At 40.6% G+C, this 24,272-nt stretch overlaps 1 protein-coding gene across 6 annotated transcripts in view; it reads right to left on the bottom strand.

The window, feature by feature from the left end:
* The window catches only part of BASP1 (brain abundant membrane attached signal protein 1), a 72,414-nt gene that overhangs the window by 38,440 nt on the left and 9,702 nt on the right, over positions 1–24,272 (bottom strand). The window lies entirely within an intron of this gene.

Consider the following 24,272-nt stretch of genomic DNA (forward strand, 5'->3'; position numbering starts at 1 on the left):
AGGTAATGATAATGTTATTTCTTCTTACTATGAAGACCACCTATGTAAATTGGTTTCCAAAGCAAAGAACAGTGGTAAGATGACCAAAAGATAAGTGAATAAATCATCAGTTCTGAGCAGCCCAGAAACAAGAGCTTGTCAAAAAATCCGTTGTTACACTCAGACACAAATAGAACTAAAAGAAACTCCAGAGATATTAACTACAAGTTGCCACACTCTCTTGCGAAGGCACCAATCTTATTTAAGCCAACTGCTACTTTTGTTCCACTGCAGTTAGTAGGTGGCCAGATCTAGGAGCATGCTTCTTCCATTCTGCAGCAAGTCTACTCCTTAAATTGTATCCTCTAGTCTTTGAAATAAATTAATGAAGGCTCCCTCTCCATATGAGTTGTGCATTCCCAGCAGAATTAATGGTTTGAGAAAAGGTTTAGGCTTTCTCTCAGTCACGTGCTAGATGGTCTTGCTTCCAGCAGTGCAAAGTCAATGCAACAGCCGCCTGAAAGCCAGAGAAAGAATTTATAACTGCTTGGCAATCCAGTCCAGACTGAAGTACTTAGTAGCTGGAGCCAGGCTTGTGTTTGGCATTCCTGATCTACTCTAATAAATACAACTATTAGTGCTTAAACTGACTTAGCATGAGCTAGTAGGAGAGTCTTGTTTTGCATGCCAGGACATCAAATCCACTACAGCCCTAGTCATTACATATTTTCAAAGCTTCTCCAAAACTAAGGCTCCATTCCCCTACTATTCTCACAATCTGGCTCCAACTTCCAAATGGAAACTTATACATTTGAAAGAAGTGGGTCAAAGTAATCAAGTAGCAGATAAGGCAGTTTATAACTTTGGTACAGCTGCCACTCAATAGGAGAATAAATCTCAACTGAAAGTTTTTGTAAGAAATGTCTGCAGATCAAAGATTCAGCCTGGGAGGTTAGGTCACTAATCCATATCCTAACAGAAGGGACAAATGGTTTATAATAGGTTACAGCTTCTAAGTGCAATCAGCAAACACCTTAGGTCTCACAACTGAGTTGTGAGATTCATGCATTTGAACCCTATCTCACATACTCATGCTTATCTCCTGAAAACTCATGGAGTGCAACCCAGGACTGGGAGCAGGAGTCCATGTGCTGGGTCATAACGCCACTCAAATCTAGCCTGGCTGCCCATCGTACCAGTACCCAGGTCTTCTTACTTCATCTGCTTTGGCTGAGGTGTACCCTACCGTTGCCCACTGCTAGAGGGGACCTGACCAGAACCTAACCAACTCTCAGCTCCCAATCAGCCAATGGGTAGACAATAGCTGGAGGTGAGTGGCGTTAGCAGATTCTTATATAGGCTTATTTAAGAATAAACATTTAAAATTAAATTTGAAATTGACAACATATGTTAAAGCCTAAATTTACTATAATCTATTACATCCTAAAATACTATTAAGCAATGTGTTTGCTGCCAAGTTTTAAAGGAAGTCAAATCACTGAACTGGTGGCAGTCGCTGGCCAAGCACCTGAAACTACAGAGTTTGTTGAAATGCAAAATCAGCTTTTGACATCAACCTGTTCTGCAGGTGCAGAGAGACTATTTTTAATTTCAGATTATTCAACTAATTCAGTTTAGTGACTAGTTCACTGAAAGTTGAAAAACCAATTGGGAGTTGAAAAAGCAGGAAACATTCTTTCCCTTTTCCAATCGGTGAATAAAACCTAGGTGTGAAAGGATGAGATCTACTAGTTTGAAAATTTTGAAGGACAGGGTGATCAGAAACAATCAGTTCTATTCAGTAACTACAGATAACATGCAAAACATGTTTAGATAACCTTTTTCCCCCTCATGTATCCAGCTCATTTAAGGTACTTTTATTTAATTTTAAAAAATTAAAATCCTGATTTTGTGCAATTGAATTTTAATTTCCATTCAAATAGAACTTGACACAAATCACACAAAAAACAAGTTCATTGTCTAGTAAATAAAAAATGCATCTTTCACCATGTAAAAATTGAGAATCTGAATAAATATAAGTTAAACTATATAACTGCTTATATAAAATGTGTACACATTTAATGACTCTTCCTGATTTTTAGTAAAAAGAAGCACCAAATTTAGTGTAAAGGCTATGTTTTAGTGGCAAATCAACATATTGTAATGGTTATCAATGAATAAGAATCAAACTTTCTTTAGAAAAATCGCTAAAAAGTACAAATAAAAATCACAATTAAAAAGTGAATATTTAAATCAGGGTTTCTGGCTTGCTGATTTAAATCATGATTAAAATTGATTATTTAAATCATTTTGATATATATCTATCCACCCTGCTTGACAATGACAACTGCAGCAATGGGTTTGGTTTTTAAAAAAAAAAAGGAAAAAATGATAAGAGTTTGCATGCTTGATGGTGTCGGTCATTCCTGACCAAAGGCTGCCTAGGCAAAACTGTAGTGTGCCACCTTTCTATTTATCCCCAGAAGAGAAGTTCCTCTAACATGGGGGCATGTCAGACTTTAAGAACATAAGAACTATACTGGGTCAGACCAAAGGTCCATCCAGCCCAGTATCCTGTCTACCGACAGTGGCCAATGCCAGGTGCCCCAGAGGGAGTGAATTTAACAGGTAATAATCTAGTGATCTCTCTCCTGCCATCCATCTCCACCCTCTGACAAACAGAGCCCATTAATGGACTTAACCTCCATGAATTTATCTAGTTCTCTTTTAAACCCTGTTATAGTCCTAGCCTTCACAACCTCCTCAGGCAAGGAGTTCCACAGGTTGACTGTGTGCTGAGTGAAGAAGAACTTTCTTTTATTTGTTTTAAACCTGCTCTCATTAATTTCATTTGGTGGCCCCTAGTTCTTATATTATGGGAATAAGTAAATAACTTTTCCTTATTCACTTTCTCCACACCACTCATGATTTTATATACCTCTATCATATCCCCCCTTAGTCTCCTCTTTTCCAAGCTGAAAAGTCCTAGCCTCTTTAATCTCTCCTCATATGGGACCCGTTCCAAACCCCTAATAATTTTAGTTGCCCTTTTCTAATGCCAATAGATCTTTTCTGAGTTGAGGGGACCATATCTGTATGCAGTATTCAAGATGTGGGCATACCATGGATTTATATAAGAGCAATACGTTATTTTCCGTCTTATTCTCTATTCCTTGTTTTAATGATTCCTAACATCCCATTGGCTTTTTTGACTGCCGCTGCACACTGCATGGATGTCTTCAGAGAACTATCCATGATGACCCCCAAGATCTTTCTCCTGATTAGTTGTAGGTAAATTAACCCCCCATCATAGTGTATGTATAGTTGGGGTTAATTTTTCCAATGTGCATTACTTTACATTTATCCACATTAAATTTCATTTGCCATTTAGTTGCCCATTCACATAGTTTTGTGAGATCTTTTTGAAGTTCTTTACAGTCTGCTTTGGTCTTCACTATCTCCCTTTACAGAAACCATGTTGACTTTTGCGCAACAATTTATGCTCTTCTATGTGTCTGACAATTTTATTCTTTACTATTGATTCAACTAATTTGCCCAGTACTGACGTTCGACTTACCGGTCTGTAATTGCCAGGATAAACCTCTAGAGCCCTTCTTAAATATTGGCGTTACGTTAGCTATCTTCCAGTCATTGGGTACAGTAGCTGATTTAAAGGACAGGTTACAAACCATAGTTAATAGTTCCACAATTTCACTTTCGAGTTCTTTCAGAACTCTTGGGTGAATGCCATCTGGTCCCAGTGACTTGCTATTGTTAAGTTTCTCAATTAATTCCAAAACCTCCTCAAGCGATACTTCAATCTGTGACAATTCCTCAGATTTGTCACCTACAAAAGACGGCTCAGGTTTGGGAATCTCCCTAACGTCCTCAGCCGTGAAGACTGAAGCAAAAAATTAATTTAGTTTCTCGGTGATGACTTTATCGTCTTTAAGTGCTCCTTTTGTGTCTTGATCGTCCAGGGGCCCCACTGATTGTTTAGCAGGCTTCCTACTTCTGATTACTTAAAAAACATTTTGTTATTACCTTTTGAGTTTTTGGCTAGCTGTTCTTCAAACTCCTTTTTTGCTTTTCTTATTACGTTTTTACATTTAATTTGGCAGTGTTTATGCTCTTTTCTATTTACCTCACTAGGATTTGACTTCCACTTTTTAAAAGATGCCTTTTTATCTCTCACTGCTTCTTTTACATGGTTGTTAAGCCACGGTGGCTCTTCTTTAGTTCTTTTACTGTGTTTTTTAATTTGGGGGATACGTTTAAGTTGAGCCTCTATTATGGTGTCTTTGAAAAGTGTCCATGCAGCTTGCAGGGATTTCACTCTAGTCACTGTACCTTTTAATTTCTGCTTAACTAACCTCCTCATTTTTGCGTAGTTCCCCTTTCTGAAATTACATGCCACAGTGTTGGGCTGTTGAGGAGTCCTTCCCACCACAGGAATGTGAAAGGTCATTATATTACGGTCACTATTTAACTTGCAGGGGTGGGGAGGCACAGCAAGCCTTCTGATGGTTCCGTGGTTATGGTAGAAGTGGGAGCACCAAGTCACATCACCACTCACTCAGGTTTGACCCGGCCAACCCTCTGCCATGAGTGAGAGTGGCACTGCACCCTGGTGCATGGGGATCACAGCACCATTCAGGTTTGGCCCAACTTCCTCAAGCAGAATGTGCTAGCCCAGGCAGCTACCGAGTTTTCCTCTAGGTAGAGTGCCCCTGCTCCTGCCAATAGAAAATGAAAGCCAAGGTGCAAAAAGAAAGATCTGCTGCAGCAACTGTCCTCTTGGAGGAACAAAAGCTGCCCTGGGGAAAGAGATTGTAATTGACAAAGTGGAGTTAAATGATGCCTGGAGCCTAGTTACCGGTTAGAATTTTGTATTAGAAATATAAACTGAAATATAAAAATTATAAACTTTTGCATGCAGCAGAGTAGGACTGAGAGAATTAAGGTCTGAATTCTCTCACTGAAACTAAATTGGTTAAGTTCTATTTTGTACATTCAAGCTTACACGTTGTGTCTGGCCCAGGATTTGGGGCACAAAGTGAAATGTATATGAAAGAATTTTCCTCCAAATATTTAAAAACAAGGCATTTACAAATTAAAACTCCAATAATAGGGCTAATCCAAATCCTATGGAGGATTTGAAACTCCTGCTCTGAGTAGTCATTTAGAAAATAATTAACCATAAGTAGAAAAAAAAAAATCAAACCCAGGGAGTTAACTGACCCACAGGACAATTTCAACAAGATCCAGTTGACAAAGTGGCCACTGGCCAACTCAAAAGAGCAGCTGCTTGTTCTAGGATACTCTGCAATTGTTAAGGCATTTAATTGTATGCCTACCAGGTAACTGTGCACTCATTACTACATCTTCAGGGACAGGAAGGTATGATGCCGTAGGAATTAACACATGTAAGCAAGTAATATATAGCCACAAAAGAGACCAGACCTCTAACTATAAGTATTTTTTAAACGAATGTGAAGTGCAATGAAGTAGCCTCAGATGCATGAATTCCAACCTACAGAATGTTTAATCTGATTCCATTAGAATTATTCATCCTTAAGGATGGTATTTCAGTCACCACTGCAATATGGTGTTTCTGAAATTAATTCAGAATTTTAGTTTCAGCAGTTTCCTGTGCCAGAGCCTTAAACAAAAAAAACCTCAATATTAAACACACATTGGTTCATTTATATACTCAAGACTTTGGCATGCAGGCATACTTGGCAACCATGACTGTGACTAGACAACAGCAAATAAGCTTATGGACACAAAGGCCAATGACTCAAGACCAATATCTACACTTTGGACCTCTGAGTTGTATATTACTGAATTGCTAGTGGGTCAGTGACCCACAACTCCATAAACAATGGAAACAAAAAAAGTTAAAAAAAATAATCTCGCACATAGGGAATCCATTAACACGATAGTCCTCTGTTGAACCTAAAAGTCAAGAATAGGCCAATCCAAGCAAAGTAGGCTAAGCTTGTTCAGGAGAAAGCCTACATCAGGCTTTACAATTGCTGGCTTCAGTTTACTTAAAAAGCAGAGGGGAGGATCTGACATGTTTAAAGTAAGTTAAGTGAATTGTTTTTATATTGTATAATTGCAATAGGGTCCTTGGGAGGGCTGGGTAGCCTAGTGACTGGCGCCTACACAGTAGCTGGGGCAGTGGGAGGGGAGCCAAGGCCTGCCTGCTCCACCAGGATCTGACCCAGGGCCCTAGATGTTTAGCCTCTGAAGGGGCCTCTAAGTTACCCTCCCTGGGTCACCTCCTCCTGCTGCTTTCCTCCCTCAGCTTCTGGTCCCAGGTAAAAGAAAAAGAAACCAAACGATCAACCCCAGCTGCGCTCAGCATATAGTACTGTTCCCTCAGGAAGGCTTCTCCGGCCCCTTTCTCAGGAACCCTCAGCTTCAGCCTCCCCATTCTGAGCTGGGTTGCTCCCTTTTTCAACCCAGTTAATAATGTGCAGGCCAGAGGTGGGGGGCTACTTGGGCCCAGTACTGTCCTTTAACCCTTTCCAGCCCAGTGTGGGGTTGTACACCCCATCACAATGAACTTTTATTGTATGAAAAAGGTAAGGACTATACATTACAGTATATCTTTCTTTCTGTTTATCTCACGCTTAGTTTTCATGTTGTTTCATAAAGGATCCTCCAGTAATGGTCTATTTAAACCTCAGGAGTTTATCATTTAAGTGTTCAACTTCTCTATAATCTGTAAGTAACAGAATGAGATATTAGGGCCTTTGATTAAATGCTGATGATGTGTCTTGGAGTATTAATTTCCTCTTCCATTGTAAAGACAAATACACATTATGACAAAAGGGTTCAGAAGAGACTTGGTAGATTTTCTTTTAGGGAAAATGTGTGTGTTTGTTTTTTAATAGTCAAAGACTTATGTTAGCTGGTCCTGCAAAATGCTGTGCATATGAAGGATTTATAATTGTATCTGAATTAAATCACTGATGATCATAATTAAGGTAAGAACTGCACATAAACCCCCCCCCCAGAAATAGTTAACTCATTTTCTACAGAGAGGAGGTCCACACATCTATCTGTCACAACCCAATAGGTCCATCATCTTACATGTATGCAGGCTCCTCACTGGTTTACAAGTAAAAAGCAGATCAGCTGCTCTTCTTTTGAGGTGCTATATTGTAATGGTTTGCTGATAGATTTAGATTATTTGCTTCACAAGTTAGTGTTTCATTTGTAGTCTGGGAAACAGAATTACACACATACCAATGTCATGTATTTCTGAACTTTCAGTGCACCCTGTACAGCACATGATGTACTTTCTTTTGCTGGAACCCTAGTTAAGGTAGTACATCTTTAACTGCAACATTTTGTCACACTGAAGGCTTAAAGAGTGTCTACAAGACTTAAGAGCATATCCTGAAGTGCTTCAGGCGCTAATGTAGGACTCACACACCTGAGTACCTGGCTGAAACAACAAAACGTAACCTGATTTCTGTGTGGCTTGTTGTATTTTGGTAATATCCTGCCTAATGTCCCTCATATGACTGCTTTAAATATTGTTCTATAAAAGACATGTAGTGTGCTTGTTCAGGAATGGAAATATTCTCTATAGTTAGAGAAAATGGCCTTTATTTCTCGTTTTCTATTAAGATGCCATGAGGAAACTCATTCTGAAGCAATACAAGTCAACACTTTGGGCTAAAATGGAAAATGGAAGAAATGTTCCAAAAGAAAAAGGAAACAGTCTGAAAGTTCTGATTTTCAGAACTCCAACTGACCACTTGAGTTAACCTCATTGTGCCAAGAGCATTCCACACACAGAAACCAAACCCACATATTTTTGGCATGAGAAACTTGGGCTCCAAAAAGTAAATTTTGGAAGTTATAAGCACCTGAAAATAGGTGTTTATAGTTTAAGAGCCTTCTCAGCTGTTTTTATAGCAATGCTATAGGGAAGCTCTTGTACTTAGTCCTTGAGTTGAGAGAAATGGCTGGCTTCATTCCAATATTCAGATTTATTTTTTTTTAAAGTAGCTGTTTCAGCATGGATAGAATAACACTTGTTATATAGAAGAATTAACGCACAAGTCAGTTGTTGATGCCAACAATATCCTTCAAGCAGCGCTTCAGCATTAGTTTGTGGAAACAACAGAGCAACCTAAATGAACTCAGAATTTCAACGGAGAACTCTTTATATCCCTCTAATTGGGTGGACACATCAATCTTTGTTAGAGCACCTCACTGGATCATTTGTTGTTTACTGAGGCATATGCTGGAAGATTCCATTGGCGTGCCTTCAGGGGTCACTGAGGAGCCTCTTTCATTGAGATTAAAAATGAAGTTGTCTTTAGCGGCTTTTTCATAAACAAGATTTGCAAGATTTGACCCACACCAGACTCACTTTGTTGTGATTTAGAAAGAAATGTTTGTTCTTCCAAAAGAGTGCAGGGGACTGTTCACATCCACGCTAGATTTTTGTAGTGACCAGACATTATTAAAGTGGAGTTCTAATAAAAAATTTATATAGAATCTGTTTCTTCCGGTTCTCACAAAAGGCTCCTTTCACCCACCCAACCTTCTTACTATGAAAAGCCATAACAGCCATTTGGGCCTGATCAAAAACCCACTGAAGTCAATAAAAGTCTTTCAATTGATTTCAAGTTTTGAATCAGGCCCTTAAGCATATGTCTACACTGCAGCTGAGAGGTGTCCCAGCCTGGGTAGACAGACTCACACGATCTTAGCTCAAGATAGCACACTAAAAATAGCAGCGTGGACATTGTGGCACAGGCAGCAGCTCAGACTAACCATCTGAGCTCACACCTAAAGGGCATTCACATTGCCTTAATCAAGCAGAATACTGGATTACTCCATCTGATCACAATCTCCCGAAACATTAGTCACAAAACTTCAATTTCATCTTAGACCATTATTATTAATAGATTAATATCCGTGACATACAAAATGGAAACAAATATGCTCACCTATACAGTACTTGTCATCTAAATATAAAATTACACTGTACCATTAACATGATTAAGTTCCCTTATTCTTTGGGAGCCAAGCAAAGTGTGTTTTATGGATAGGCAGTACTATCAATTAGTGACTAGCGCCTCAAATGATTTGGAGCCAGAGTCCTAAAACACCAATATATGATATGATAGGATATATGATGATATAACAGTATTGCACATGTGTGAGCCATATTAGAGAACTGGCTCCTGCGAAGTCAGTATTTATATTAGAGATTGAAAATCACTCATGTCATTCATTTATACAAGACCTGTGCATCTGTCCAAGTCTAATATAATGAATGAGCTGGATAGAACGAGACCCCTCCCCTGCAATTTCTCAAGTCAACATATGGATACAAATTTTAAGTATTCAGTAATTTAAAAGTTCGGACTCATTTTAAAAACTTAGAATGTATAGCCATTTATAGAGAGCTAAGCTCACCAAATCAAAGTATTTAAATAAAATTAGAGAAGACTCATTCAACGTATTTTGCATTACATGTCTATGGACAGTGGAAGCATGTGACTAAGAGAACCAGGCAGAGGAAAAGACAGGCAAGTGAAGGAGAAATAGAGCTCAAGAACAGGTTTACAGAGTTGGAAAATGAAGAAGGGGGCTCAGCAGGTGGTCACTGAAGGTGGAAGGGCAAGGAAGAAGAGAAGAGCGGGTAGTCCTATAGGAAAAGGGGAAGAGTCAATGAAGACTACACCAAATATGAGCCCCAGGAGGATACAGCATGGGTTGAAGAGGATTACAAGGGAGAATAGGAATGGAAAGAACTTGCAGCCAGAAGGAACATGGGATAGACCGGAGAATCACACCATCACCAGGAAAAGGCAGGTCTACGTGATCGGGGACTCCTCACTGAGAAGAATGGACAGGCCTGTAACCAAAGCTGATCCAGAGACTAGAAAGGCTATGCTGTCTTCCAGGTGCTAAGACACAGGATGTGGACCTGAGGTTGAAGAGGATTCTAAAGGGAGCGGGAAATAATCCATTGATCGTCCTTCATGTGGGAACAAATGATACGGCTAGATTCTCGCTGGAACGTATCAAGGGAGACTATGCTAGGCTGGGGAAGACGCTTAAGGAAATCGAGGCTCAGGTGATCTTCAGTGGGATTCTGCCTGTTCCTAGAGAAGGGGAACAAAGGTGTGACAAGATTATGACTATCAACAGATGACTCAGCTAGTGGTGCTATAAGGAGGGCTTTGGGATGTATGGCCACTGGGAGGCATTCATGGACAGAAGACAGTTCTCTTGGGATGGACTTCATCTGAGTAGGGAAGGAAATAGACTTCTAGGATGGAGGCTGGTAGAACTGATTAAGAGAGCTTTAAACTAGGAATTTGGGGGAGAGGGTTGGCAGATGTCCAGGTAATCTCCACGCCGGATTTTAACATTGTTTTCTTCCCTCTCAAAGTAAGAAAGGATACAGCCGTGGGTAAGAGAATGGACATAAGGAGGAAGGGCAGTGTGGATACCAGTCTAGTAGGTCATAATGGCTGTAAAATGACCGGGCCTAATCAGGTGAAGAATGTGAGCGAGGCCAAACAGCAAAAATTAAGATATTTGTACACCAATGCGAGGAGCCTAGGTAACAAAATGGAGGAACTAGAGCAGGGGTCAACAACCTTTCAGAAGTGGTGTACCGAGTCTTCATTTATTCACTCTAATTTAAGGTTTTGCGCGTCAGTAATACATCTTAACATTTTCTAGAAGGTCTCTCTTTATAAGTCTATATATTATATAACTAAACTATTGTCATATGTAAAGTAAACAAGGTTTTCAAAATGTTTAAGAAGCTTCATTTAAAATTAAATTAAAATGCTGATCTTATGCTGCCTGCCCACTCAGCCCGCTGCCAGCTTGGGGTTCCATTCACCTAGGCCGGAAGCAGGCTGAGCGGGGCCTGCGGCCAGGAACCCGGCTAGCAAGGGGCCGGCAGCCAGAACCCCAGATTGGCAGTGGGCTGAGCGGCTCAGCCTGCTGACACTCAGCCCGCTGCCGATCTGGGGTTCCGTCCACCGGCTCCTGCCAGCCAGGATCCCAGCTGCCGGCCCCACTCAGCCCGCTGCTGGTCTGGGATCCTGGCCCTGCCCATATACAGTGGGTACTACCTTCTCCCTGGTTCTAGCCCATTCTCTTCCTCTCTCTCTCTCTGCACTGAGCTAAGGGTGGGAGTGCACTGAGCACAGAGCTGGGGGTGAAGGAGCAGGCTGGGGGTTGGGGTGTAGGGTCTAGCCAGGAGCTATAATGAGGGAGGGGGCTCAGGGTTGGGGCAGGAGGTTTGAGGGTGGAGCGCTTACCTGGGCAGCTCCCATTTGGTGCAAGGGGTGCAGGTAGGAATGTGAGTGGGGGTGTTCAGGAGCTCCCATTTGATGCTCAGGGTGGGGGTGGGAATGTGGGGGGTGCAACAGTCAGGACATGGGGTGTGGGGGGGCTGGAGTCAGGGCTGGGGGTGTGGGCTGGGGTCATGGTGGTGTTCCCAGCCCCTTGCCCTGAGAGGCTCATGGCAGGAGGCTGGAGGGGATACACCCTGATTCCACCCGCCGTCCCCATGGCCCCGTCCCCACTTCTTCTCCACCTTCTCCCCAAGGCAGGGAGCGCACTGCGGCTCCACTTCTCCCCATCCCCTGCAAGGGCCATCAGCTGATCGGCAGCAGGGAGAGAGAGGAGGAGGGGCAGGAACCCAGCACGCTGGGGGAAGAGGCAGGGGAGCAGGGAGCTTGCCTGCTCTGCAGCAGCAACCGGCAGGACCAAGTTTCTTCACCCTGCCCCAGCGGGGGGGTGGGGAGGCATGTTTTTTAATGGCACGCTACTGCCTGCCGGGATCCCAGCCTGGGTTCGGCAGCGGGCTGAGCGGGGCCGGTGGCTGGGACTGTCTGGCAGCAGCGTGCCATTAAAAATCGGCTTGCATGCCATCTTTGGCACGTGTGCCACAGGTTGCCAACCCCTGAACTAGGGCTACTGGTGCATGAAGTGAAACCAGATATTAGAGGGATAACAGAAACATGGTGGAATAGCAGTCATGACTGGACTACAGATATTGAAGGGTATGTGCTGTTTAGGAAAGACAGAAGGTAAAGGTGGTCGAGTAGCACTGTATATCAGTGATGAGGCAGAGTGTAAAGAAATAAGAAGCGATGGAAGGGATAAGACAGAGTCCGTCTGGGCAAAAATCACATTGGGGAAGAAAACTACTAGAGCCCCCCCTGTGATAGTGGTTGGGGTGTGCTACAGACTGCCAGGATCTAATTTGGATACAGATAGAGCCCTCTTTAATGTTTTTAATGAAGTAAATACTAATGGAAACTGCGTGATCATGGGAGACTAACTTCCCAGATATAGACTGGAGGACAAATGCTAGTAATAATAATAGGGCTCAGATTTTCCTGGTAGTGATAGCTGATGGATTCCTTCATCAAGTAGTTGCTGAACCGACTAGAGGGGATGCCATTTTAGATTTGGTTTTGGTGAGTAGTGAGGACCTCATAGAAGAAATGGTTGTAGGGGACAACCTTGGCTCAAGTGATCATGAGCTAATTCAGTTCAAACTGAATGGAAGGATAAACAAAAATAAATCTGCGTCTAGGGTTTGATTTCAAAAGGGCTGACTTTCAAAAATTAAGGAAATTAGTTAGGGAAGTGATTTGAACTGAAGGATTTATCGATCTAAAGGCAGAGGAAGCCTGGGATTACTTCAAGTCAAAGCTGCAGAAGCTATCGGAAGCCTGCATCCCAAGAAAGGGGAAAAAATTCATAGGCAGGAGTTGGAGACCAAGCTGGATGAGCAAGCATCTCGGAGAGGTGATTAAGAAAAAGCAGAAAGCATACAGGGATCGGAAGATGGGAGGGATCAGCAAGGAAAGCTACCTTATTGAGGTCAGAACATGTAGGGTTAAAGTGAGACGGCTAAAAGTCAAGTAGAATTGGACCTTCCAAAGGGAATTAAAACCAATAGTAAAAGGTTCTATAGTCATATAAATAAGAAGAAAACAAAGAAAGAAGAAGTGGGACTGCTAAACACTGAGGATGGAGTGCAGGTTAAGGATAATCTAGGCATGGCCCAATAGCTAAACAAATACTTTGCCTCAGTCTTTAATGAGGATCTTAGGGATAATGGTAGCATGACAAATGGCAATGATTATATGCAGGTAGATATTACCATATCTGAGGAAGAAGCAAAACTCTAACAGTTTAATGGGATTAAATCTGGGGGCCCAGATAATCTTCATCCAAGAATATTAAAGGAATCGGCACATGAAATTGCAAGCCCATTAGCAAGAATTTTTAATGAATCTGTAAACTCAGGGGTTGTACCATATGATTGGAGAATTGCTAACATAGTTCCTGTTTTTAAGAAAGGAAAAAACGTGATCAGGGTAACTACAGGCCTGTTAGTTTAACATCTGTAGTATGCAAGGTCTTGGAAAAAATTTTGAAGGAGAAAGTAGTTAAGGACATTGAGGTCAATGGTAAATGGGACAAAATACAACATGGTTTTACAAAAGGTAGATCATGTCAAACCAACCTGATCTCCTTCTTTGAGAAAGTAACAGATTTTTTAGACAAAGGAAACGCAGTGGATCTAATTTACCTAGATTTCAGTAAGGCTCTTGATACAGTGCTACATGGAGAATTATTAGTTAAATTGGAAAAGATGGAGATCAATATGAAAATTGAAAGGTGGATAAGGAATTGATTAGAGGGGAGACTACAACGGGTACTACTGAAAGGTGAACTGTCAGGCTGGAGGGAGGTTACCAGTGGAGTTCCTCAGGGATCGGTTTGGGGACCAATCTTTTTATTACTGAGCTCCGCACAAAAAGTAGGAGTGTGCTAATCAAGTTTTTGGATAACACAAAGCTGGGAGGCATTGCCAATTTAGAGAAGGACCAGGATATCATACAGGAGGATCTGGATAACCTTGTAAACTAGAGTAATAGTAATAGGATGAAATTTAATAGTGAGAAGTGTAAGATTATGCATTTAGGGATTAATAAGAATTTTAGTTAAAAGCTGGGGACGCATCAATTAGAAGGACCTCGGAGTATTGGTTGACTACAGGATGACTATGAGCAACCCGTGTGATATGGCAGTAAAAAAGCTAATGCAGTCTTGGGATGCGTCAGGCAAGGTATTTCCAGTAGAGATAAGGAGGTGTTAGTACCATTATACAAGGCACTGGTGAGACCTCACTGGAATATTGTGTGCAGTTCTGGTCTCCCATGTTTAAGAAGGATGAATTCAAACTGGAACAGGTACAGAGAAGGGCTACTAGGATGAGCCGAGAAATGGAAAACCTGTCTTATGAAAGGAGACTCAAGGAGCTTGGCTTGTTTAGCCTAACCAAAAGAAGGCTGAGGGGAGATATGATTGCTCTCTATAAATATATCAGAGGGATAAATACCAGAGAGGGAGAGGAATTATTTAAGCTCAGTACCAATGTGGACACAAGAACAAATGGATATAAACTGGCCATCAGGAAGTTTAGACTTGAAATTAGATGAAGGTTTCTAACCATCAGAGGAGTGAAGTTCTGGAACAGCCTTCCAAGGGAAACAGTGGGGGCAAGACCTATCTGGCTTCAAGATTAAACTCGATAAGTTTATGGAGGAGAAGGTATGATGGGATAACATGATTCTGGCAATTAATTGACCTTTAAGTATTGTGACAGGGACAGACCAGGTGGCTACAAGAGAGTGCTTGAAGGCGGATATATTAGCCCCAGGTTATGTAGGTCCCTTTTTCCAGGGTAAGGTAACAGGGAAGCTTTTTTTTTTTTTTTTTTTTTAAGTAGAAAATACAGATTTTATTAAAATAATGAATTGTGACAGGGTTGGGACAGATGGCTATAGAAGAGTAATAGAAGGCAGATATATTAGCCCCAGGCTAAGTAGGTCCCTTTTCCCTGGGTAAGGTAACAGGGAAGCTTCCAGAACAATCAGGAACTTTCTGGAAACAATTCAGGCAGACAGGCTGATTAGAACACCTGCAGCCAATCAAGAAGCTGCCAGAATCAATTAAGACTGGCAGGCTAATCAGGGCACCTGGATTTTTAAAAAAAGGAGCTCACTTCAGTTTGTGGTGCGCATAAGGAGCTGGGAGTAAGAGGATGTGCTGCTGGAGGACTGAGGAGTACAAGCATTAACAGACCTCAGGAGGACGGTCTTGTGGTGAGGATAAAGAAGGTGTTGGGTGGAGGGCAAAGGGAAGTAGCCCAGGGAATTGTAGCTGTTGTGCAGCTGTTCCAGAAGGCACTCGAGACAGCTGCAGTCCACAAGGCCTTGGGCTGGAACCCGAGATAGAGGGCAGGCCCAGGTTCCCCCCAAACCTCCCAACTCCTGACCCGACACAGGAGCTTCCACCAGAGGTGAAGGTCTCTGAGCTGGTCCCTGACCCACTTGGTGGATCAGCAGAAACTGCGGGGATTGTTCTTACTCTTTTTTCCCCATGCTGGCCAGTGATGAGGTTATCTGAGTGAATGGCAGATTTAAGCCATGAAAGTGGCCAAACTGAGGGCTGCCATAAATCTCTGAGTAAAGCAAAATCCACCAATAAGCGCAGGACCCACCAAGGTAGAGGAGGAACTTTTTCACACTATTGATGGTAAATACGCCCATGGCCTGTGATGGTATGTTAAATGGGGTGGGATCTGAGTTACTACAGAGAAATCTTTTCTGGGTATCTGGCTGGTGAATCTTGCCCACGTGCTCAGGGTTCAGGTGATTGCCATATTTGGGGTTGTGAAGGAATTATCCTCCAGGGCAGAATGGAAGAGACCCTGGAGTTTTTTGCCTTCCTCTGCAGCATAGGGCACTGGTCACTTGCTGGAGGATTCTCTGCACCTTGAAGTCTTTAAACCATGATTTGAGGACTTCAATAGCTCAGACATAGGTGAGAGGTTTATTGCAGGAGTGGCTGGGTGAGATTCTGTGGCCTGCATTGTGCAGGAGGTCAGACTAGATGATCATAATGGTCCCTTCTGACCTTAATATCTATGAAAAACACTCTCAGCTGGATTCTGTACAGTACTTTTTTATTCAATTTAAACAACTGAATAAAGACATTCAATAGTCTGTATTATGCAGCCGTTTTTAGTATTGAAACATTGATACTCATTTTAATGACTAAAGAAAATGAATGGACAATGGCCTAAATTTACTAGGCTAGGATATTTCCAACTGTTGTCCAGCTTTCACTCATTGTTTGGAACAGGAAGGCTTTCTCCTAATTGGTTTCTCAAAAATTACAGCTGTAGTAATATTTTTTTAAAATCTAGTCTCTGTACATATGTAGAAGATATCTAGCACTGGGCGTCATTGTAGGGTAGATATGACTGATGAGTTAGTACAAGAGATGGCCATGTAATTGCTTGATTAGCCTCATAACAGAGTAGAACGTTTCACAAGGGTAGGAGTATTGCCTCAGTGCCATGGCCAGACTTCAGTTTAGGTAACTACATCCTGCCTAGCTAATGTTCTTCACTTCTCTTCTTGAGAGAGATTTGCATGATGTTGCTGGACCAAAATGGCTATTTTAGGGGTGGCTGTGGGATACCTGAATTTATCTAGGACCAATTCTAGAAATGCTTCTAAGCAGGGTGAATCAAAACTACTCATGTTGCTAAGACCTATGCTTAACAATATTTGCAAGATCAGACATATCTTTATTAAAAGTTTTGGAATCTTTCATAACAAATAAGATTTATGTAGACTAAGGAGTATGTTACATTATTTGGTTCATCTATGTTGTGTTTGTTATGTAACAACACACAAAGATAGTGATTTTTTTAATTCAAACATTTTAATATGTTAATTTATTGATCACTGATATTGTTTAGTTTTATCAAGCAGTATATTTTATACTTTGAATAAGCTAGTATCTATTGGAAACCCAGAGTTACGGCAGATAAGCAAGTTCTATACCTCACCTTCTAAAACAAGTTATCAATTGACTCTTACAAATTTGGTCTTTGAAACCTCAGTGCACTCTTGATAAGTCAATGGCAGAGCTGATCAAAACAGCTTTCTAAAAAAAATGCAAATATTTTGAAATCATTTTCATTGTGTTAGTCTTTGTAACAGAACTTTTTTTACTGAAAGTTTTCATTTATTGGTTTTAATTTGCAAAATAAGTTTTGGGTTTGTGTCTTTTTTTTAAAGTGAAATGTTTTTCAGAAATTCCACAATGTAATGAAGATGCACTAAACATCAAAGTCTTTTCAAAATTAATTTTTTAAACACCAATTTGGAAAAAAAGAAATGAAAGTTTTTGATAAAAAGCTTTATAATTTTTTTAAGGTCACATTTTTCAAAAAACACTGAGTCCAAAAAAGAATTAAACGACAGACCCCCCCCCAAAAAAAGTCCTATAAGCTCTAGAAACAGAGTGAAATTCTGGCCACAGATCTTTTTTTTTTTTTTTTCGGGGTCGGGGGGAGAAGAGGAGCAGGACTTCACCCCATGTTTTGTCATTTACTTAAACTGAACAAGTATCAAATCCTTAGCTAAACATACACAGTATAGTTAAGGATACACCTACAGATTTTATTGGAAAAACATCTTCTGAGTGTGTTCAGCTTGCTATTTTCAAACATTCATAGTATTTTTGAAGAGGGAGTGGGGGAAAATATATGCTTGGATATGAATTTGATTTACAAATCCAAGCAAAGCCATTAGCCTTTAAAACGGTCATTGCCAAGTTTCAAATCTCAAGCTTTTTTGGCTATAGTCCTGTTAATAAATTAAATAAATAAATAAAATTAAATAAATAGTTAAATTTAAAATAAGTATTTTTATATCACTACTGCACTCAAAACAGTTAATGGGATTTTACACAAATTTGCCTCCCTCAAAAATCCCCCATTTAATTAGGGAACAAGTATGGAAGACTTGGGGCTATCAGGGAAGTCACCAAATACCCACTAGAATTATTCAATTTTAACATAATTCACAGTATAGTCATTGTGGCAATTTCTCTTATTCCATAAGCTTTCGTACTGCTGGGCTCTTTTGGTTTTCCACAAATCCTCAAACAGCACTCATTAGCCCTTAAGGATTGTGCAGTATTGCAAGTTTCAAGGCCTTGCATCCCGAAGCCCCCACGAAGATGGAACTCTGGAAAGTGGCTAGTCACATCATGCTGGAAAGTGGAGACAATTTTTCCCTCTCGACTGCTGCAGATGAAAGTACATTTTAATCCTTCAGTACAAACTTCAGGGTTGATTCTAAAGTTCATGTTTATTTTTATTGGCCTGTCTCTTGGCAGAAAAGGCTTTGGTAGGGGCACACCAATTATGTCAAATATATTTGGGTTATACAGGTCAGATGTTTCCTATGACAAACCAGTGCTGCTTAACTCTGGAGTTTAATCTTCAGCATTCACATAATACTTTGGGAGGAAATGCAGATATTTTCTAGGGCATGTTAACTCTGAATTAAATTCTGACAAGTATTTTTAGCACTTCATCCTACACTCCTGTTGCTTGTGCCACAGCTCTCCAGTAGCACTTACTAAAACCTGATTGGACTTCTTATGACAGTTCATCCCAGGCCACACCATTTGCTGCACCACTGCTCAGGCCAGCACATGGACAGATGGGTGGCTGCTGTTAGAACTGTGCTACTAACACATTTTTCAGTTTACTGGCAGTTCTGGAAGTTGGGCGGAAGGTGGGGAGTTGGGCGGAATGGCAGAAGAACCTGCACTCAAATATTTTCAGAATTTAAGCAAATCAAAGCGTTTGGGGGAAATTTTTCTGTTTGGCATTTTTCCCCCTTTTAAATAAAAAGGTGCCGGACTGACAAGGAGATTTAGGAACCCCTGGCATTCACAAAATGGTGCCCCCATTGTACCCTATCATCCCTATGTGGAAAACCCAGGTTTGAATCTCCACTCTGGAGGAAGGACTTGAACTCAGGTGCAAGCTAGGGCAGCCCTGAGGCTAATCTAACTCATATCCCTGCTCCAATGGCCCCTGTGCAGAAGTCTATTGCAGGGATGCAGGATTACCCTGCCCATACCCGCTCCTCCCCTGCTATATACTCCTCTTCCTTCAATACACACCACCATCACCTCTGTTCCTAGTATAGAGGCCCCCTGCACTGGGGTATTTGAGGAGAAGAGGTTTATGCGTGCCATACAGCCCCTTTATACCCGTTATATCGGCCTTCAACTCTAATACTAGGAAGTGACTGTGTGGTCATGGTGCAGGAAACCCTTGACGTAATTGCATTGCTACAGATGGGTGTCCTCTAGAGATAAAAGGAACCAACCTTCTGCTGTCATCAATGAGACTTTTGACCCTAACTTCAATGGAATCGGTATTGGACTACTCTATTAGTTTTTCTTTGACTTTGCATTTAGTGTACTGGAATAAATGAAGGCCCATGAACAGAGCTAGTATATTTGAACCTACTAGAGACTGTCCTGCTTCAAGTTATTGTAGGAACCTTTTGTGCATAGAATCAATACATTAGAATAAATATTGTGGGGGAGGGAGAAGAGAAAGATGAACAGGAGTCAGTGTGTTGGATGAAGATAAGCAAGTTTCTTTTTCTTTAGCTTTATTGCAAGTGTCTGTATATTGTGGGTACAAACAAACAAACGAATATATTTTGTACTCATCAGATCAGTACTGAGCATGCCCAGTGACTATTTCAGACAGTTTCTTTCCATTCATGCGAAATTCAACTGTAGCTGCGAGACCTTATTTTGATTTTATTTGCACTTGTTTATACTGGTGTAACTCAACTGGCTTCAATGGAAATAGTTCTGATTTACAATGGCATAAATAAGATCGGGTCAAGCCCAAAGCGTCTTCGATTTCTCTCCCCTGGCCCCAGACACACATACATATGGATCTAAATGCAATCTTTACAGTCAAATTAGTAGCCCTAATATAATGGAAGTAATTCTATCACAGCTCTTTTGTGCATGGGTCAGAGACTAGACACAGCTTAATATTTTCGTTGTTAAAAACTGGCATATAGGTGAACACTTCCCACCTCCAGTGAAACTAAGACATTGGCATATACACAAGAATCTTTGCTTTCTTACACCATGTGAATCCTGTAAATATTTAAGAGCATGCTGCAAATTTCCAGTAAGTAAACAAAGGCAGGCATGGAAGTTAAATAAATATCAGGTCTACTTCAGGGACAAAAAATTTTGAATTTGTGTCAATTGTGTAGTGCTGTGCAGCTGCAGCCTGGTTAGCCTGTGGTATGCAACTGGGAATATCACTTAGATACATAGATATTAAGGTCAGAAGGGACCATTATGATCATCTAGTCTGACCTCCTGCACAATGCAGGCCACAGAATCTCACCCACCCTCTTCAGCCATTTACCTCCACAGAAAACAAGACTGTGCGATGGGGTTTGTTTTGCCCAGCATTGAGCCTATTCAAACAATTTAAAAACACAAACGGGGGATTTCTTTAGTCTTGGCCAAAACCTGTACAAGGCTCAAATCTTCAAAGCTATTCTTAGGACACTATTAATTTTGACCAACCACGTGTTCCAAATCTTTGTGTATCATTTAATTCTCTTGTTGCTCTATGACCATCCCAAGAATACATTTCCGCAGCCTATAGATTAGGCTACAGTGTATGCTACTGTTGCCCTTTCAAGTCAACACTGCACATGTGTACAATACTAGACTTCATTTTGGGGTCCAATGTATGATGGTGTAAAAATTTTCAACGCTACTTAAGTGACTTCAGACAGTAAGTTCCATTGACTTGAAATGAGACTTAGGGGCCTAAGTGCCTCAGGAACTTTTGAAAATTTTACCGATGGTCATTCCATTTGTAAAGTTAATTTGCTTCCCCCACGCTTTCTTCAGTTATGCCTGAAGTTCTGTGAACATTAAAGCAAGATGATAACTCCAAAGTTCTCAAACAACAAAGTCACTCGTGTGTTTGCATCAGACACATCTGCATGCTCATGCATTAGGACAACACTTCTGTTTCATGTGGCTTGTGACCCATCACAAGTAAGTAACACATTTGGAATATTAAATCGCAAAAACAAGCCAGAGGAATCCTCCGCTGCTCATTTTGGACAGGTTTAAGATCCCTTTGCACTTTCCTGGTGGTGCAAACAGCATCAGCAAAGCAGAGTTTCTGGGCCATCACAGGGGAATGTCTATATCCCACCAATAGAGTTTATAAACCAAATTTAAAGATAATTTTGAATTACTTGAACTCTCTCACAAATTACTCTCTACCTTTCGCACTGCCTTACACCCCGTATTAATTGGTTACATTTGGTTAGATTAATGCGGGAGGGGAACAGAATGTACCTCAGATTTGGAGCTTAACCTGTTCTGCGCAGAGCCCACACTAGGAAGTCTTAAGGCTGCATGCATACTCTCAAATGATGGAAGCCATAATATCAGTCAGTAATTGGCAATACAATTATTTGCCAGTTTCTCCACCCAGAGAACAGGGAAAAATACCTACCAGCTTTTGTAAAGCACTTTTACAAGAAGTGCTAGATGCAAATTGTTCTTTTTATTATTAAAAACAGAACAGTATTTAAGATAAAAGTGACACACTTGTATTTCTGGCAAACGTGCAGTAAAATTAGCTAGGAAGTGTTCTAAACCTTGATATTTAATGTTGACAACTTAGTCTCTTAGGAACTGCAGATGGATTTAACTAGCTGGGGAGCGAGTTAAAGTAGTCCAGAATCACACGATTATATTTAACTGCCTCCCCAGCTAATTAAATCAGGAACCAGAATCACAAAGCTGGTTTAATTAAAGTTTGCCAGAGCATTTACAGTATTTCTTTTTTAATTGTTAACCATCAGGTTTACTATATGATGCAAGTATTCAAATCAATATTGCTACTGACCCTCTTATTTACCACAGCAGACAATGCCAAGCATGCTGGACCAAGTGCTATGCTTGGGAACAATCGCATTGAAGCCAACATGGCTGCAAGATTGTAACTGAAATCAAAATTTCGCCTTCTATCTTCAGTTTATTTAACTCAATGAGAAGTAGCTGGGAAATGTTTACTGTAGAAGTTTGACATCATGAATTAATTTGGCCCAAGCACGGCATTTGTCTAGACAGCATTCATAATGAATTCTCATAGCAGTCATGCGAATGTCACCCATCATCTATAGATGCTGTACTCTAATCAGGCATGATGGCAGTTTCAAGCAGAAATCCAAAGAAAGTATGCTACCTGCTTTAGTGCAAGCAATATGAGGCAAACAGGATGGAGCCCCTTACCTAATAGCCACCCTGAACAAGCTTGCCAAACAACCCACACCCATTGTAATATGATGTCGGTTCCCACAGGCACTTTGGAAGGCAATTGCCATTCATCGTGATATAGTTTAATTGCACTAATTCAGAGATTTGTTTAATACACCACAAGAATCACAGAGGTCTGATTGTTCTGGAAATTAGAAAGTGTCGGTATAGGCAAGCCTCCACACACAGCTTTTCATTGAGGCATGAGCCAGTTACCCTTAAAAACCAAAATTAGTTTTAGTAAGGGAAGGGAAAAAAATCAAAATGCTGCTCCCTGAACATCTTCAACCCGTAAGGATTACCCGCAATTAACATGTCCTCAAATTCTAAAAGTTAGAGATACAGAAACTTTTATGCTGATTGAAGGGGTGAGAGATTTCTACATTTTGTTAGGAAGTGTTAGCTTGCTCTTAAATGGAATTTAAAGCATTTAAGTTGACAATATCGTAACCCAGAGAATTTTGAGTTAGAAGTTACGCGCACACGCTTTCATACTATGATCTAACAACTCTTGCTTAGAGAGTTTAGAATGGAAATGAAATTAAAGTTAAGAATTAAGGTTCCATAAATTAACAGCTCTCATCCCATATCCCTGCCTGTCACATGGAGATACAGGTAGATTAATGTTAGACAAGAAAAGCTATCCATTTTGTTTACTATAAACAACAACATCTTAATACATTCTACACAACGCTGGCTGCCGTCTCCTCCTTACAACCCTTGTGGGGAGACAGTAAAACTTGAGCCTATTTTGGCACCATGTGGTTCTTTCATTTGTAGCAAGTGCGTCAAATGAACAGGAAAAGCTCCTCAAGCCCAGCTCTGCAAGTGTTGAAAGAACTCTGAAGTGGTCAACGGAGCCAGACAAACTTTTATTTAGCAAAAATTTTTTTTTAAAGCAGATTTGGTGACATTAAATATTTCATGAATTCATTTAAGTTTCACAGAATTGTTCATTTAAAAAAAATCCAATTATTTTTCACTTTGACATTTTCAAAACTAAACACATTTTGATTTTTGGTATGAAACAACTTTTCATTCTGAATTTTGGTTTAATTTTTTTTTTAAAGTTTTTTTTTAAAAAAAGCTTGAAGAAGTTTTCATTTTGAGCTGAACAAAATGTTTTTTTCAAACACAAAATGAATTTCTCAACTTTTCAATTGGCCAAAAATTTTCAAAATGTTTGTGTTCAGTCTGTCCCAGAACAAATTGTTTTGGATTTTTTGAAATTGCCAACAAACTTGAAAAAAATCAGTTATTCGCTCTACTCTCGTGATCACTATGGTGTGTGTAGACTTTGGGAAGGAACGCTGTCGATGAAATCAGAGTAATGATGAAATCACAGATGAAATCTGTGGCGATCAGCACCTTGCACAGGGAGCCACAGGATGGGCTGCACCAGCAGGCATTGTAAGCTCAGCCAGCAAAGCCTGCAAACTTACAACCTTACCACTCAGAGGCGATCAGTTTCTTTCACAGCTGCTGTTGGGCATGTTGATAAAATGTCTGCTGTAAGCTCCTTAAACAAGAGCTACTTAGTTTTATGAAGTTTAGAGAGCAGGGTACACATTCCTGAAGAATGTATAGTTGCTAGAGACTTCATGAAGCTCTTTATTATAAGTAGTAACTCCAAGATTAACCACCCAGCCTTTTCAAATGTTTTTAAAAGTCATGGCCACCTAGGTTTTATTGAAGACCAATGAATATTTTATATAAAAATTCATTGGTCTTCATATGTACAAAAACATCGCCATTCTGCCACAAAGTCTGTGGTAGTTGGGTGGGTGGGAAGACCAAGGCATATCACCACAGAACAATTTTTTTTGAAGCATGAAAAATGTCTTTACACTGGCACACACTTTGCCTAAGACAGGTTTCAGAGTAACAGCCGTGTTAGTCTGTATTCGCAAAAAGAAAAGGAGTACTTGTGGCACCTTAGAGACTAACCAATTTATTAGAGCATAAGCTTTCGTGAGCTACAGCTCACTTCCTCAGCATCTGAG

This window comes from Lepidochelys kempii, chromosome 2, assembly GCF_965140265.1.
Source record: "Lepidochelys kempii isolate rLepKem1 chromosome 2, rLepKem1.hap2, whole genome shotgun sequence".
NCBI classification, from domain to species: domain Eukaryota; kingdom Metazoa; phylum Chordata; order Testudines; family Cheloniidae; genus Lepidochelys; species Lepidochelys kempii.